We start from the raw sequence: 19,608 nt of genomic DNA on the forward strand, positions 1-19,608 counted from the left end.
AGCCTTTGTAACTTTATTATTAATACAAAATACAATAGAAATAGATATTTCACTGGTAACATAAATTAAGATGAAACAATCGAAGAATAACAAACGTTCTAATTAATGAATAGAAAAGTAAGATGTGTTAATGGAAAATCTCATTAAAGTAAAAAAAATAACAAAAGAGAAAGCACGAAGGAAAAACTAATTAAATGTAGTGTCCAGATAAACACTTAATCAGATGGATGGGCACAACGGTTAGAAGACGCATCACATGGATTGTTGAGCTTAGTTGTTTTTTTTGGATCAGTTAGGACTGGCCTTCCATCTGAATGCATACTCTCGTATAAACTGTTGAACGTAGTCATTAATGAAGGGACCGATGAACAAATGACTAAAAATGGCTGAGTAAAATAACAGCAACGAAACACGCATCAAGCTGAAGAAATGAGCTAACCAGTGGCGAATTTAGGTGAAGTGGCTAGCTAATCTAGCACCACCTTTTTATGTTTAAACAATATAACCCCCTCCCCTAACATTGGTGTTTGTTTGTAATTAAGTACAAAGATACACAAAGACTATGTGTACTCTGCCTACAACGGGTGTCGAAACCCGGATTCTAGCGTTGTAAAACCGAAGAAGTACCGCTATATCGCCTGGGGGCAAGAGATAGTTGATAAAAAATCCCTCTAACATCCGATTGGTTCTGCGCAAAGGGAAAGGCACAAAGATAAAAGAATGTAAGTCTAAATTACAAGAGGACAACTTGAATAACGTATTTCTATAGAGCATGCATAAGTTTAAACAAAACACTGTACATGTAAAAATAGCAGTAGTAAGATACGATATCTACAAAAATATCCATGTTGAATAAAATGGGACATGGATTTAATGTAATAACCAAAACAAATCAAAAGCTATATAAAGAGGTAAAATGAAAGGCTTATAGGATACAATTATAATAAATATGCCCCTCTTTTTTCTATCATTGGAACAGAAACAAGTAGCAACAATAGGACTATCTGCGCTATCCGTCCATAATTTAACAGTTTAATACTAGAGGAAAGGCAGCTACTCATCACTACCCACCGCCAACTCTTGGGCTGCTCTTTTACCAACGAATAATGAGATTGACCGTCATTTATAACACCAATATGGCTAAAAGGGCGAGCATGTTTGGTATGACAGGTATTCGAACCCGCGACCCTCAGATTAAGAGTCAAATGCCTTAACCACCTGGCCATGCCGGGCCCGGCAACATGTTTTATCCTATGGAAGTTAAATATCTATTATTTTAATCATGGCTACTCGTTCAACATCTGTTGATCTGTGTAATTATTTCCTTGTTTGGTTAGGCTACAATTCATTAACCCATTTCTACACTACCTAATAGAGTTACTTAACATTAATTCTATTTTCGTATTAATAATAAACAAATTGTATATCATATAAAAAAAATGTTTTCTTAACAGAAATATAGTGGGCGCCGCGTATCCTAACGCCAGATGTTTATTATTAAGCACAAAGCTACACAAAGGGCTATCTGTGCTCTGCCCACATGTGTAAAATATTGATTAAGTTTAATCATGTGTTTGAATTTTGGATAAATATCACCTGATTGTTTATCCTGCTGGCTTATACCGCTAAAAATCGACTTTCGATATCTGAGGTGGGCAGAGCATAAACGGCCGAAAGTGTAAGTAACTTTTTCTTAACAATAACAAATCGCTGGTTATATTTTATTATGCGTGGCCTAAGAAAAATTAACTAGAAATTCTATAATTATTTTTACAAAAACGAAATATTTAAGTTCATTTTATCGCTACTCGCAAGCGACTTTCCTTGATTTGATAATTAGAAATCCATTTCTTTCACCTCCAGATGTTTAATACGAAAATAATACGTAATAATACGTATATAATTTGGAAACTTTTATATTATATGCACACAGTAATTAGTTAATTACCGAATATTTTTTTGGACGAACGATAATGCAATTACAGCTGCTTTTAGTGTCCATCCAGTCATAAAATAAATCAATATAAGTAAAGGGCAAGTTGTCATTTTGTTTCCCTCTGTTTCAGTCAGAATATCTTATTAATAATAATAACAAAAAGATTTTCGATTTAACTCACTAACTGAATAACCGTATTGAGAACAGTGAAACATTTCCTATCACGAGCTCTTATGTAGAACATCCAGCTACCTTGACAGTTAAAAAATACATAAATTCAAACAGTAGGAACAAAAACCAATTTAACTATTAGAAAAGATTAATTCGGCATATAATGGAATTACTCATTCTTCTAAACAGTAACATATATCGCTCAAACCAATATTTCTTTTTTATGCAAGTTACAGAGGTAACGACAAAATTTCTTTCAGATCTCTGTAACTATAATGTAATTTTTTTGCTTAAATAATCTACCAAAAAGTATTGCACAGTCTGTTATTACTGGAGTTCAGCGGAACGTTTGAAGGCTTATAACGCTAAAATCCGGATTTTGATACCCGTGGTGGGCACAGCACAAATAGTCCATTGTGTAGCTTTGTGCTTAGCGACAAACAAACCAAAACTGCTTTTCTGGGATGAATCATGAAAGCAAGCGTTTCTCTAGCATTAATTATGATTCAGTTTAATCAGAGAGTTTGTTAATTACTGTGCTCAGCGCAGCCTTTGCTCTGTATGTCGTTAAAACTTTTTTTTACACTTTTTTATCTCATGGTGTAGATGTTATAATTGTTATTTAAATGTTGTTTGCTCCTAAGGATAGAGCTACACAATGGGTTATCTTTGCTGTGCCTACCACGGATATCGAAACGTGGTTGTTAGCGTTATAAGCCCTCAGACTTACCGTTCAACCACTAGGGGGCCGTTTTCTTAAGAGGGAGGGCGCTAACAATTACACATCGTAAATTAATCAGCTGAAATGGAAATGTTTTATTGTGAGCGCGAATTTTCGTTTCTTTTAATTATATTTCAATATTTGTTGTTTAATGATAGTAGTATCTCTTTTTCTCCCCAAGACTATATGGCAGAGTAAGAAATAATTTTACACCGAAAATTTTAATATTAAAAAAGAAAGAAAAGAGGGAGATATGTTGTACTCAAGACCTTTTTCAATAAAGAAACTAAGTCTCACTTTTCCCATAATTCCTTGCGTCATTTAATTCTAAATATTTAACTTCATTAGTTTACTTTGATATTCATTAATGTGATATGTTCTAGAATATCTGGTGTTGGCTGAATGTTATACATTTTCTATCATAAAATACCGGTTTTACTGGACATTTTCGCTCGTTCATCCATAGGGAGTTATAAAATGACAGCGAATCCTATTATTTGTTGGTAAAAGAGCAATGTTAGGGTTTGCGGTGGGTGGTGATGACTAGCTGTCTTCATCTAGTGTTTCACTGCTAAATTAGAAAAGGCTAGAGCAGATAGCTCTTGTGTAGGTTAACGCAAAATTCTTAACAAATAAATTGACTTCAAGGTTCTTCAGTTGACGTGATCCAAACTCTTCCTCTGATCTAGGCAGACGTTTCCAATCTTTGGTCTGTGGACTACTGTTCTGCAAGAATCCACTTCAAGCGGTCCATAAGGTTGTATAATAACGAAAGTAAAGCGTGACAATAGTATACAGATCCCATTACGAAAACGAAGCAGCAACGTAGTGTACAGATACTATTGTGAAAATAAGGCAGTACCATAGTATATAGGATAAAAACAAAATAAAATGAAAACAATTGGATGGTTCGCGAAAACAGAGATTTGAGAACCACTGGTGCAGAGTAGTAGTAGTTATTATCTGGCCAACACTTTTTTTTTATTTTAGTGAAGAAAATGTGATGTAGAGGGCTGATATATTCGTTGATTTGTTTTTCCCTCTGCAGTGGACTAGTTTCGTCGAATTCACGGCTCATCAGAGTTATGAGTTATATTTATATATTATATACTTTATGACCAAATTCCAAATATTTCAAACTTAACTAATAAAATAAACTACACGAGATTTTGAAATCAGGAGATTGATTATTTTCTATAAATATATTTAGTTCAGATTTATTACATTTAGAACATTTTTATTACGCATAGAATGATAAATTTTAGCTTAAACGTCTCTGTACAGAGGTTAAAAAGCCAAGCTGAAGACACCTAGGATTCTGATATAGCTATCCCTAACTTTAAACGATTGACTGGCAGGAAGGCAGCCAATCAGCAGCATCCACAGCTACGAGGACTTTGTATGGTTTTATAAACTGAATAATGAGATTGACTGTTTCTTTTACAACGCGTCTACGGAGCGTATTCATCGGTACACTTCAGAACCTCGGACTGATTCATCCACAGATTAGCCACTAGGCCACGCCCAAACCTCTTCCATTACGTAAACTCTTTATATACAATTGAAATGGTGAAGATAAGATTTACTAGTGGCTTTGTATACTCTATATTAAAATCCGTTATATTTTATAAAAAAATAATACTTAATAATCAACATCGATATAAATAAAAATGTCACGTAATACACTGATTATCTACCCACATGTTCTTTTAATTTTTTTCCAAGTTCGAATGAATTTATTTGACTAACAGAAATATATTGGATAATCCGAAAGAAATAACTTTTAAGAATGTCAGTAAGGTTTTATGCGCATCTTGTAGGTTGGCAATGTTCATTTAATTTCCTTTCCTTTTTATCCTATGTTGACTTTTGGTGTTCATATCTTTGACTGGCCAATGCAGGAATGAAAAGGAAGAAGGTACTGATGGGAGAAAAAGAAATCCCACCAATGAAAACATGTCTGCTTTGCCACGAGAATGTCGTTTTAACGCATTTTAACTAAACAGTTTTAACTACCTTATGTCTGATTCAAAATTAACAGGCATTCATCTTGTATTTACAAAATCACTTAAAGTACTTGTTTTTTCACAACCGTGCCGACCAAAAGGTTTCTTCTAAACATGAGCAAATACTTTCATATTTCATACTTCCACCAAAAGCCACAGTTACAGAAGACAGGTACATTATGGAATAAGGTTTTATTCTGATCATTTTACGAATTAGTGAGCTGTCTTCCCCCTTCCCCACGACACAGTGGTAAGTCTACAGATTTGCAACGCCACAATCCTGTGTTCGATTCTCCGCGGTGGTCACGGCAGATTGCTCAATGCTGTAAACAAGGATACATACTGAAGGAAGCATTTTAATTATGGGTTTCTAAGAGCTTTCGGTTCTGATATTAACCAGGTAGATGCAACATTCTATACATTTCTGATAACTATCTTTGAAGTAGCTATAGTTAGTGTGATTAATTACAAATAAATAGATGTAGTACACAGATAAATGGAAATGAATGGAAGATATAGGTGATATACGTAGCGGACATTTCGCGTGACCTGAAACAGTTTACTAAATTAAAAACGCAAATCATGGCTAATATAATATAATTGTGTTTCACCACAATAAATCAGTAGTAATTTACTGTATTAGTACGAAAGGTTTCTATAGAAATGTTTAATGTGTATTTTGGAAGTTTTCGCAGTATTGAACTAAGTTGGACACCAGAGATGATTTTCAAATATTTGAACAACAAATGTGTCTACAGTTGAGAGGACAACTTGCATTCTCTGCGCTATATGAGCTATGTTTACCTTGAGTATCGAAACCCAATTTTTAATATTGTAAGCCCTTTTGCTTACCACTGAGCCAAGGATAATTATGTTAGAGGAATACATTTATAGATGCTCTGTAAGAGACGCTTTACTGTGTGATGTCAGGGAGATGTCTAACGATTCTATAACGTTCCTAACTCAGTAAAATTATATCCCTAACTGCCAACTTTAAAAATAGTAGTTAGATTATTTTTTAGCATTTCTAATAATTACATAATAAAAAAAACTATTGAAAAACTATTAGCACAAATTCGTAAAGACATCAGCACAACCAGTTATTATCTAATAAACGTTAAACTTTGTTTGGATGGTTTTTATTGTTTTTGATAAAGAGAGGAGTGAAATTAGGATTTTAACGCTTTTTATAATCTGACGAAACGTAATTATAACTAATTATACTTGTTATCAAACATTAATATAAGGCCTATGAATATGGCGGACGAAATGTGTTTGATCCATTGTTTGTATTCTTGAAACCGAATGTAAAATGTTGTGCTAAAAATACGATAGGCTTAATGTTAATATCTTATGGCATGTATAAAGACAAGTGTCTAATCAAAGGAATTTGTAACCACACTGGTAAATCAGTTTTGTAGCTATAACAACAGCCAGCATCAGTACTCGAATCCCTGTAGCTAATAAAATTCAGGAACGTGATGAAAAGTCTGTTCAGTTGAAGATTTTAAAACATCCGGAATTTCGTAAAAAAGTGTTAAAATGAGTTTGAACTTAAAAACGATGTAGATAAATGCGCCATTTTAATTTATGGTCTAACTTCAACCTAACTCGATTTAATTTCCAATAATATAGATTGTCTAAAATATACTTAAAAAAAGGACACGCTACTGTTTCACTTACAAATATATCATAAAGAAATATAGATAAGAGTAGATAAAGTCTGTTTTAACCCCCAAAAAAAGTTGTAGATTGAATATAAAATAACTCAAGAGGCATTTAAAGAAAAATCGATATATCACCACATGCGTACTTTCCATCCACCATTAGTTAAACAAAGACGACACACAAAATAGATAATTAATTCGTCGTTCTAAGGGCATAACCAAAGGTTTGAACTACGAGTCAAAACGAGGCTCAGAGGAAAATATAAGTAAGGCTTAACTGTATCTTTCTTCCTTTTTATTTCTCTGACTTGGTCCGAGGCCCCGCATGGCCAAGCGTGTTGAGGCGTGCGACTCGTAATCTGAGGGTCGCGGGTTCGCATCCCGGTCGCGCTAAATATGCTCGCCCTTTTAGCCGTGGGGGCGTTAAAATGTGACGGTCAATTCCACTATTCGTTGGTAAAAGAGTAGCCCAAGAGTTGGCGGTGGGTGGTGATGACTAGCTGCCTTCCCTCTAGTCTTACATTGCTAGATTAGGGACGGCTAGCACAGATAGCTCTCGAGTAGCTTTGTGCGAAATTCCAAAACGAAACAAACAAACTGACTTGGTCCGTATTAAAAGATGTTTCAATGAATTTTATCAAAAGAAATGTATGTATGTCTGTGATTAGGGTTATAGATTTCTCTCTGATTGTCTAAAAACGCAAACAAGCAAAGAACAAGTAAAATGTGAGAACAAAGCTGTGTATTCCTTCACATAAAGATACACTTGTTTGTACATATAAGACTAATGAAGTTCAATCTATTTGTCGTTTGGGAATACAAGTTACAACGTTAATACACTGGGTTTCGGACATCTTGATAATTTTCGAACATAACTTTTCGCTATCTCTTGATGTTCTTACACAAATACTTATTGGCGAACAGAAAGAAAAACGTGACCGTCATTTCTTAAGATAACTAGAATACGTTACTGTTCTCGAACATAACGAAACGTTTATAAAACCGCCAAAACTATTTTTCAAAACAATGAACCGTTTAACAGTTACTACGTTGCAGTTGGTTTATTATGGTTGTAATATTTTTGCTATATTATCGCTAAGTATGATACATTTCTCTACATTTTAGTGTCATAAAAGTCACCACATATATTTACAACTACTTACGTATTATTGTACTTCTTCTAAATGTTCATGAAATGAATGTCAATCCCACTATTCGTTGGTAAAGAGTGGATCCTGCCTTCCCTCTAGTCTTACACTGCTAAATGTATAGCTTTGTGCGACCTAAATGTTTATGAAATGAATGTCAGTGGATCCTAGGTGTATTTACCGTAGTTATGTAACCTTTTATCAACAGTATGTATTAAATGTATTCAGAACGCGATTTTTAATCATTTTTGAATATGATATTTTTGTTGACTACGTTATATATCTTTCTTTAGTTAGTACAGCTATTTATCCAATAAAGTAATATATTTACGTCAATGTGCAAAAATAAGAACATTGCCCTACTGATGTGTCGATTGCAAAGCATTGGTTTTGACGAAATAGAGAACGAATAAAATGTTTTATCGATTTTAAACAGTTAACAAATTTTACCAAGGGATGTGTTAGTTTGAACAAAGAAGACTTAACATGTGTTTCAGGGAAAATGTCAGACCGGTAGAAAAGTCTTAACTTGTGTCGCCAGAGAAGAACAACGAAATGGAATCTCGCTCTTCATTGTTTCTTTTGGATAGACGAGTTCTGGTTTGATAACCTTAAATAGTGGTATGGTAGTATGGTGATGTGAGACTTAGTACACTTGCAACCATTAAGGAGGATGGGAAACTGCTAGATGAAAATTTATGAGAAAAGACAGCACTTCCTTCAAAGTGTATCGGACGGTGATTTGAAATATATCACTTTTAAAATGTACTTTTGGCACTTTGTAGCGTTTAGGAACTCTACTTGTGAGATAAGTGTTGCAACACTTTGAGCTGCTGTGCAAGAAGTGGCGGTCTATTCCACCGTATATATTTAATTATTGTGACAAGTGTTAGCACCCATATATGGAGGCTCACAGACCAAGCAAAGTTACCGTTGTCTGTATATGAACCTCCTCAATAACTTTGTCAATGTAGAAATATATTTAAAATTGTTTCAAATAACACAAGTGTTTGTTTGAAACCCACCGTCATTTGCTTTTCAGAATCATTTATAAAAAAGAGAAAATTCTTTAAACACAGAGTTGAAATTTCAGTGTTATTTGCTGTGATATTACATTTTACAGAAGCAGATACACTCTGGGGATTCCTTCATGTTTGTCATGGTTCTTAATTTTTTATTTACGTTACAATCCACGAAAATCTTCAGATACACGTGTTAAAATACATTCAAACATAATCAGTGCTAATAAAGAATAAACTGTGGTATTAATTCACAATCGTTCATACTGCATTTTGTCGTAATGTATTTTTGTAAGGCATTAGCACTTTTCTTAAAGTTACTAAATATATATCTGACTTTATACAGTCACCAAAAATCATCTTTTTGGCACGTTTTACTCTCAAAAGGACATAAGAAGAAAAAATATATAGAAAATTAAATCTACGAATTAATAAAATTATTATATGATGTATTGTTAATTTTGTAAAGTTAAAACTAAAATAACTAATGCGAAAAACTATATTTAATAATTATTATATTATAACAACCATAAAGAGAAAGTGAATTATTGTGACTTCTCTCTACAATTTTATCCCTCGCTGGTACAGCGGTAAGTCTACGGATTTATAGCTCTAAAATCAGGGGTTCGATTCCCCTTGGTGAACTCAGTAGATAGCCCAGTGTGCCTTTACTATAAGAAAACACACATACACTCCCTGCAGTTCAGTAACGAAAAACCATTTCAAAACACGTAAATCACTGTGACGTTTCCTTTCAGCTCAGCCGTAGAGTAACATTTTAAAACACGTGATTTGCTGTGACTTATACCTACATTTTAGCCATAAATTAACATTTCAAAACAGGTGATTTACTGTGACTTATCCCAACAGTTCAGCTATATAGTAACACTTCAAACCAGATGGTCCGGCATGGCCAAGTGCGTTAAGGCGTTCGACTCGTAATTCGCGGGTTCGAATCTCGGTCGCATTAAACATGTTCGCCTTTTCAGCAGTGGAAGCGTTATAATGTGATGGTCAATCCCACTATTCGTTGGTAAAAGAGTAGCCCAAGAGTTGGGTGGTGGTGGTGATGACCAGCTGCCTTCCCTCTAGTCTTACACTGCTAAATTAGGGAGGGCTAGCGCAGATAGCCCTCGAGTAACTTTGCGCGAAATTCAAAAAACAAACAATCAAACCAGATAAATACCAGGTCTTTTGTCCTGTGTTTCAGTCAGTCCATATTATTTTTAATGCCTGTTTGTTTGAAGTTGAGAACAATGCTAGACAATGGTCTATCTGTGCTCTGTCCAACACGGGTATCGATACCCAGTTTCTAGAGTTGTAAGTTCGCAGACATAGCGTTGTGCCACTGGAGTTCATTTCTAATATCATCCCCACATCAACAATTTCTTTTATCTCTATTGACATAATAAAAGTGGCCACACGTTAATAGTGCTTTGAGATACTTGTATGACAGAATTAAATGACATGTTCCATAATTTTTGATGAGTCTAAACTAAATATTTGGAACTTTTTGTACTCGTTACATCTTACAATGATGGAGGGCACCATTGAAAATAAACGAATAAATACGCACAAAAGGAATCTCGCACTTACGCTATTTGAAAAATCGTGGTTATTTCTCTTGTGATAGATCTGAAGTATGTTGTAAATAAATGAACAAGAAAGATCTTTGCTTTCAAAGACAACATAATTAAAACTTTATGGGTTATCATGATTTGAACTTCTCATGGCAATATAAGTATATATAAGACTAAACCTGCGTGTTCAAGTGTCGTTTTCGTTGGTAAAATATCAGAATGTGGACTAGCGGTTTGTGTAGCTGACTGTCAAGGCCCTGCACTTCCAGCTATGAGAACATTCTAACCACAAAAGTAATTCTTATTGGCCCGGCATGGCCAGGTGGGTTAAAGCGTTCGACTCGTAATCTGAGGGTCGCGGGTTGGAATTTCCGTCGCATCAAACACGCTTGCCCTTTCAGCCGTGGGGGCGTTATAATGTGACTGTCAAACCTACTATTCGTTGGTGAAAGAGTTAGCGGTGGTAGTGATAACTAATTGTCTTCCCTCTAGTCTTTCAGTGCTAAATTAGGGACGGCTAGCGCAGATAGTTCTTGAGTAGTTTTGCGCGAAATTCAAAACAAACCAAAATCAAAACAAAACATTCTTATTTCTAAGCTACAGCATATATACCTATACAGTAGCTCAGAAATAAGAATGGTGACTGCTAAAAAAAGAAATAAGTAATTTGAGGGTCAAAAGAAAAGTATCTCACTTGCTGATTCTACATAATTAACCAATGATTTCAGGGTCAGCCAGTTGGACACTTCAGACTTATAAACTGCAATTAACCATTTAGAATTGTCGTTTGAGGGTTAACTCTACCATGGAGGGGATGTTTATAATTTATTAATCTCAAGTTCTACGGTTTCCAGTTACTGTTCATTCTGGGTTGAAACTTACTACTGAAGTTTAGGTGTATATTGAAACGGGGATACAAACAAAATCCCTGGCGTATAGATATTACAAAGAATTTGTAACACAAAATAAAATGCATCATAATTCTGTGGTGTTAAAATATATATTACAATTTAAATAAACTGTTTGTTTGGTTTATTTTACATTTCGCGCAAAGCTATACGAGGGCTATCTGCGCTAACCGTCCCTAACTTAGCAGTGTAAGACTAGAGGGAAAGGAGCTATTCATCACCACCCACTGCCAACTCTTGAGCTACCCTTTAAGCAGCGAATAGTGGGATTAATCGTCACGTTGTAATGTCCACACGGCTGAAAGGGCGAACATGTTTAGTGTGACGAGGATTTGATTACGAGTCGAGTGCCTTAACTATCTGGCCATGTCGGGCCTTCAGTAATTTAAAAGAACAACAACAAATGTTATTAAAAAAATATTTGAACAAATACAAAAGTGATATTTCGGTATTCGTATATCAGTGTATATTTTTTATGACAATGTCGAATAGGCCAGCAATCGAAGAGACGTGGATAGAATGAATAAATTAAACTGTCGTAAAAACGATTGAACTTTTAGTGTTTATACAGTTTCAACTGCCGAGACGCCATTTTATTTTATAGCACCAAACATGTATACTGGGTAAATGTTCTTAGATGAGTGTTTATACAACGAACCAGCAGTATGGTTGAGGAACGCCTACGTGCCTTTCACGAGAATGGAGTTCGGCTGTACAGTTATTGCTTGGACTTAATCTGTTATTTAATAGGAAGTTAACCCTTATCGTATGCTTTGAGACGCGAGTGTGTTGTATTGAGACTCTATAGGTAAAACTCAAACGATTAATGTTTGTATCAGCTGTAAAGAGGTCGCTTCATTGTTCGGAGCTGGCAAAAAATACAGGAAAGTAACAGAGACTAGAAGAATATTTTATTTATTTTCTTTTTATTAACAAACGGAGATAATTCGAACAACAACAAAGTATTTTATAGCAATATTAATTTTATAAAATAGAGCCACGAAACAGCTTAGTCATATAAGGCACAAACAAAGGAGTTTTGTAAAATTATATTTCTCGCATTGATTTGTTTTCTAAAATGTCGGCATGGCCAGGTGGTTCGGGCGCACAACTCACAATCTGAGAGTCGTGGGTTAGGATTTCTCTCCCACCAAACATACCCGCCATTTCAGTCGTGGGGGCGGTATAATGTTATGATCAATCCAACTATTCGTTTGTAAAAGAGTAGCCTACGCTTTAACGGTGGGTGGTGATTACTAACTACCTTTTGTCTAGTCTTATACTGCAAAATTGGAGACGTCTAGTGCAGATAATCCACTCTAAGCTTTTCTCGAAATTAAAAACAAACAAACAATCTTTTCTAAAACAAAGTCACAATAGTTTTGATAAATATATTTAGAATTAAATAAATTACTTATTACTTTATTCTCCCCCGTCGCACCAAACACGCTCGCCCTTTCAGCCATGGAGGCGTTATAATGTGATGGTCAATCCCACTATTCGTTGGTAAAAGAGTAGCCCAAGAGTTGGCGGTGGGTGGTGATGACTAGCTGCTTTCCCTCTAGTCTTACACTACTAAATTAGGGACGGCTAATGCAGATAGCTTCCGTGTAGATTTGCGCTAAATTAAAAAAAAACAATAAAATCGAACAAAAACTTTATTCCCCACTTATATGGTTTACAATGACGAGTTCACGATTACAAATATATCTGGAAAGACAGTGAATTAATTTATAAAGTTTTAAACTTGCAAGCAACAGTACACTACGTTGTTTTTAAAATTGACAAATGAAACAACAAGAAAAACATTTTTATGAAACATATTACGACTCACAAGAATTGTGTTTATTTATTTGTATTATCAGAAGCTCACCTAGCATCAATTTTCCACACTTTCACCCTCGCGGAGCATCCGCTTCGCCACAGAAAAGCGGTAAGGCCATTCATTCATTATTTTCCACTTGATGGGCTTTCCAAGTATAACCATCTGCGTGTTCTCAGAGCTTAATACTAAGGTGCATCTAGTTCCTATCTGCGACGGTTGTAGTAGCAGTAAACCAGTAAATGCACTATTTTCTAAAGCATAATCAGCAGCAATGGAGTAATAGATTTAGAAATAATAAACAAAAATAGAGTTCAAAAAACACAGTGTAGCAGCTTAGTAGAAGTAACGTAAAAAGGCCACGAGTTTAAATCTTTTCCCATTCCACAAACAAACTGCATGGACTTTGTTTAAACAAACAAACTTCAATATTCGTTATATTGAATTTATAAGTAAAAGGATAAAACAGAGTATTTTTCCTCTGTTTTCTGATATTCCACATAGATTAGTGAAAATAAAATTAAATTGTTATGAAAATACTCAAACTTTAAAGATAACGAATACTTGTATTTAAAAAATAAACAAACGAGAAAGCATTATCAAACTTTTCTTTCTGATTTCTAGAGATAAAGAGCCATTTTTTTAATTTCCTAAGTATTCCAAGTTTAAGCACTGTTGTATAATTTCTGAAATGTTATTTACTTGGGAGTTTAACATCGCTGTTGTTCGATATAAGCGTTCATTAAAACCTTCACGTTAGTCCTGGCACGTGCGCACGAGTACAAAGTAAACACTGTTTTGTTTGTTTTAAAGTTTAGTCTTTGTTGACGCTGCGAGTTACAGACTACATAGAGTAGATGACAGCGTGTAATCATAGACAAGAATGTGGGGTTTTGCAGACGACTGTTTCTTTTTAAGCGCAAAATTATGCTATGGGCTATCCACGCTGAGCCCGCTGCAGGTATCGAATTCCAATTTGCATATTTATTGAACCACAACCTTATTACTGTCGTAAAATGTTTCAAGGTGATGCGTATGACATACACTTGAGCTGTATTTTTCTAAAAACTTTAGATATTGAAATTTTGTAAGTAGGCCAATAAGTAGACTGTTAAAAGTCTGTGGAATTCGCTTTTATTTTTTATTTTGTCTCTAATAGCTTATACCAGATACTACAGTTCTCCGTTGGCTCAGCGGAAAGCTTTGAGGCTTGTACCACTAAAACTCAGGATTCAATTCTCATGATGAACGATGTCGCTTAGTTCATTATGTGCTAAAAGTTACGTTCATGCCGAGACATCTAATTTTCAAAAATCCACATAGTTCTCTGAAAATTGACGGCGTTTATTGCACACCGAACCAATGAAAACAGTTTTCACTGTGTCTGAATTAGACCTGAGGTGATTTATTTCGTTCGATGTCAGTTAATACTTGGAGCAACTATTTGTTTGTTTGTTGAGCGGTAACCATCATAGAAATCGAAACCCTAATTTTAATGTTATGAGGACTCGAAATTACCACTAAAACACAACGAATGACTGACCACACATTTCCATTCATAGTTGTCTGTTTTGACACCAGGAGTAGAAATGCCCATATCTTCTTAAAGCAAAAAGAAATATAGAAAATCGATTCTAATGTAGTATTTACTGAAAGCTACTATTTACGTTTCTCGCACTAAGGCTGCTTTTTCTCACTGCTTATTTCCTCTGAGTCTTACCATTACTGAATTTATTCAAAAATAATAAGAGTCGTTCTAAAACACGATTTCACTGCTAGTTTGTTGTTAATCACAAAACTACGGGTATCGAAACTTGGTTTTAATTGTTATAAACCTTTAAACTTCAGGCAGGAAATATTAATTTTCACACCTACACGCCACATCACAAACGCTATGAAGTTGAAGTTTAATATTTAAGCAGAATATCTAGTGAACTTTTAAGCGAATTTAGTTTTGATTATGTTTGTAAAATAAAAAAAAAATCCTTTAATTAGAATTTTCAATTTTAACGTCACCTTTTGCATATGCAGTCTAAACAACTGGGTTAGATACCAACAAGAAACAGGTTTTTTAACCGTTCTTAACTTTGATCTACTGGTTATGTGGCAGCCAATTAGACAGAAACAACCATCGCTATAAGGACTTTTTCAGGTTAAATTGAACCAAGTGTACAGACGCATCGATCCACAGCCCAGCACTCGTACTACCAAGCCACTCCTGGTCTCATATCGATTGGCAAATTTTATTTTCTGGTTTTTAATGATTTAATTCAAAGTTGAATGAAACAAAATACACCTAGAACGAAATATATAGATTTGAATGTCTTCTAGTTTAGAATTTTTGTCTAGTACATTCTCGGATATCTTTAAACAGATAAAATAAAAAAGCGTAAACTTAAACAAAAATATATTTTTAAAGAGGTTTGTTTACTATAAGCTGTGAAAAAGAAACTGTGTTTTCTTATATTCACATTAGTAATGAAAAACAGTACCAAGAATTTTGTTATACAGAAGATTTAATACATTATATTTAGACAATTTAAGATCCTCATCGTATCACTATAATTTACGTGCCTCTCTTTCTGATAACCGTGCATATTGACACTAGTTCTGCAGTATAGTTTCCACTGTGAAAAGCTCCATCGTAAGATTGTCATGTACAAACTACACCACGTCTCCATGTGTTTTTTCCATAATCCATTTCTGAAGTTCGACTGTACACAGAAATCTTTAGACACTTCGTGGAATAGCATAAATATTCATTTCATTCTACAGTTGTTTCAGGCATGTAGTGGTTGAATTAGAGGCATGACAGAGAGCCTTATATTGTTGATTACTTTGCCTACCTTTGCCTAGGAAACATGGACAATTTTTTTATACTGACCTTTACATTTTCTTATTAACATTTGTTTTACGACATCGCACTTTGCTTACTACGCCTAGGATACGACTTATTGCAGGTCTCTTGTTGAAGGGTACTGGCACCCCAAGTTAATTCATATTCCTTTCTTTCCAATACCATTAAGTACAAGAGTTATTCAAGACTTTAAAATTCTAAATTCTTGACCAGAACACGTTCTTATGATCTGAGTGTATGAATATTTTGCGTTGGAAAGGGGTGCAACGTAACCCTTCTGAAGAGAAGAGGGTTAATTTTTTGTGGCATCATATCACCTATACGAACGCCAAGCAATATTAAAATGTAGTTCTGATACATTCCACTCTACGTCGATTTTATATCCGCTATAGTTTTCGTGTGAGTTGTTTATTTGCGTATCAAAATCCGTTTAAAAGTAACATGTCCAAAATTTTATAAATATGTATTAAAACACAGAGCACCATCCCTAAAATGCCTGACTGTGATAACAAAACTGAAGTGATGTATTTTCAAGAAAGTAATTACCATTTTACCTTTTAATCTTAAATCTAAAGAAGACATTAATTCTATATTTTTGCTACTGCATTTATTTGTCTTCTCTCTCTCTCTCGTATTTTTATTTTACAATTTAATTGTTCTTTTAAGAATTATAACAAGAAAACAATTTCCGTAAAGCACAATTTGTACGTACGAAACTAAAGCTCTGAAAAGAAATTTATATAATATTTTTACAAATACGAAAGTGAAATACTGAAGACCATTTTATATAGAGGCTTCAGTGTGTGTGAATTGAAATATGTTTATTTACCTTATTTTTGTATTCATAAATACCATTTTATTTTCACTCATAAATCGAAATACTGCACTGTCAAAACTGTAAACAAATGTAGAGTCTATTTTGTATAGTAGAGTGCTGAAAAAGACATCAATTTCAAGACATTCCTTCAGAAAAAAAACTTCTAAGGTGTAAGCAGTAATCAGCTAGAAATCTGACGCTATATCCATCTTCTAGTCAGCAAGTTCCCTTTGGACTATTAGTCTTTTCTTGTCTGTCTGATTTCAGCACGACGTCTTAAACTACCGGACTGAATTTTGCTTTCATTATGGTTTTTGTTTTTGACGAGTCGGTCATTTAGCTCTGGTATAATGTTATGTTTCGAGGTTTATTTTAATATGACTAGAAGAAGATTTCTTTATTTTGAGCCAAAACAACTGTTTAATTAGAATAAAGGGCCAGTGAAAAAGCGACTATTATAAATGCAAATCTATTGTCAAGGATTTTGTTTCAATTCTTTACTTTCAGAATTTGTACAATAATTTCAAAGATTACAAACAATGTTTTAGTTCTGAAAAAAAAATTATTCTGAAACTATCGAAGAATAATATAATAAGTTAGTTATTTTTAATGTGGAATTCAAATTGTCTGTTTTAAATCAAACTTGTAACTTTAATGTACTTGGAGGTGAGCATATGAGAAAAAATCAAAGCTAAATCGGTTGTTTTATTTCAGGTCATCTATTAGACAATGTAAGGAAATGTGTGATAAGGACAATTGTTAAATGACCAATGGTCATATTGGGCTGTCAGCTACTCGAATATGACTGGTAAAACTCAGAATTAATGTTATATAATCAGAAAGGTGTTGTTGGTATCTGTTTAGTAATTGTTCATGTAATTATTGTGTTGTTGGTATCTGTCTAGCAATTGTGTGTATACTTATGATATTGTTGCTATCTGTTTAGTAATCGTTTATATAATTCTAATAGTTTTGCTATTTGTCTGGTAATTATTGTTATGATTCTGATAGTGTTGGTGTCTGTCTAGTATTTGTTATATATATATAGGAATATTTTTAGTAATTGTTATGTGTAATTGTTGTAATTTTTTCTGATGGAAGAATAAGTATTGTTTCACTTTTAAAGGTATAAACTTTAAAAGCTAGAACAAAAATTTATGTCTGATTCCTCGTTGCGATTTGCATTTCAAAACAAATCTCTTTTAATATACTAGGTTTTCAGTAAGAGGGCATATCTGAAAAAACTGACTGTCAGGACGGTAGAAATCAGTTAATTTATTGTTGAGTATAAAGCTGCAATATGAACTCTGGCTCCCAAAGGTATCAAAGCATGATTTTTAGCATCGTAAGCTTAGAAATTTAGTGTTGAGTCATTAAGGAACTAATAAGAAATCAAAACGATTATTAAAAACAAACAAACTATATAAAGGTAAAAACGGTGATTTGGAACACATAATAATGGTAAGTCGTAATTATTTTCCATATTACCTGAAAATAAGGAACTTCTTTCAAATGTTATGGTAAATTTAATAAGCCTTAAGGAGCACCAGTATTAGAAAATTAAGTTTAATATTATCTTACTTTTTAAAATCCAGTTGCGTATGGTTTATCAAGAGCCTTTCACTTCTCAATCATAACAGATGACACATTTTATAAACTAATATCTATAGATAAAATATGATATTAAGTTAGTAAATTACTTCCAATTTATGGATAAGTTTTGGTATTTGATTTATTTTCAAGCTGTTTGTTTGTAGCCAAGCACAATGCTACGCAATGGGATATCTCTGATCACGGATATCGAAACTCGCTACCTAGCGTTATAAGCCCGCAGATATGCCTCTGTGTCGGGGGGAGAGCATTTTTAATGATAAACTACACTTATGTAGCCAGGTCCAAGTAGCCAGGTCAGAAATCTCCTAAAGTAGATTCAAAACCATAACTAAGTTGGAACTGTTGATCAAAAAGAGAGGAACAGACAGCAATACCAGTTTATACGGCATATCTTAATTAAATAAAAGGATTTACTGTCGCGTTATAGCGCTCTCACCACTGAAAAAAATTGTGTGGAGGGTGTTCAAGAATTTATTGTCTCTTTACGCTTGGCTAAATTTCAAAGTTATGTTTAAAATCATTTTCGGAATATTGCGAATCGGCCAGGATACATTACAATAAATATTTACAAGTTCATTTTACAATTATATCTTCTACACTTTCAATGGAAGAACACTTTGTAATTTATCCTCTTTTATTTTTTATTAAAATTTGTTGTAAATTATTAAATAATATTACAGAAGTTTTTGTACATTATATTAAAATAATATTGCACATGTAAATTAACAAGTCACATAACAACCACAGCCGATATGAAGTGAAATGGAATGTACAAGAACTGAATTTTATCTTTCTTTTTTGCCTTTGCGTAAATGTGTGATGTCATCAAAACTTTATCGCTTATGAGAAGGGTACGTAACAGTCCTTTTACAGGTAAAATTTCAATATTTTGATATCATAAAGTATTGTTCAAATAAAAGATTTACTATGTTTAAGGAGGCGTATCTCTTGCACTTAATAATATTAACAATAAAAGTATCTGGATCAACTTGGAGCGCCAAGACCATCCAGAAAGAGACCTGCAAGAAGTTTATTTCGAGCCGTAGTCAGCTAAGAGCGGCGTCTTGTAAGGGCCAAAAATCGACAAACACACAAACAGGTCAGTGACAAATCCGTCCATGTGCCCCAAGAAACAATACGAAACCTAATAAGGGAGGATCTCCGCTTGAAAATGCAACACAAGCGACGTGCACACGATTTGCTTCCTGGAATTATCCGTTTAACAGTTGTATACCTGGAGAATGAAATAAGTTTTTTTTTGTATTTTTGAATTTCGCACAAAGCTTATCTCTGCTAGCCGTCCCTAATTTAGCAGTGTAAGACTAGAGGGAAGGTAGCTGGT

General features: G+C 34.0%; 1 pseudogene across 1 annotated transcript in view; it reads left to right on the forward strand.

The window, feature by feature from the left end:
• Positions 1-19,608, forward strand: part of LOC143255123 (glutamate-gated chloride channel-like) — a 249,432-nt pseudogene that overhangs the window by 58,549 nt on the left and 171,275 nt on the right. The gene's annotated exons all lie outside the window — the stretch shown is intronic.

The sequence above is a fragment of the Tachypleus tridentatus genome, chromosome 7 (genome assembly GCF_004210375.1).
Source record: "Tachypleus tridentatus isolate NWPU-2018 chromosome 7, ASM421037v1, whole genome shotgun sequence".
Lineage (NCBI taxonomy): Eukaryota > Metazoa > Arthropoda > Merostomata > Xiphosura > Limulidae > Tachypleus > Tachypleus tridentatus.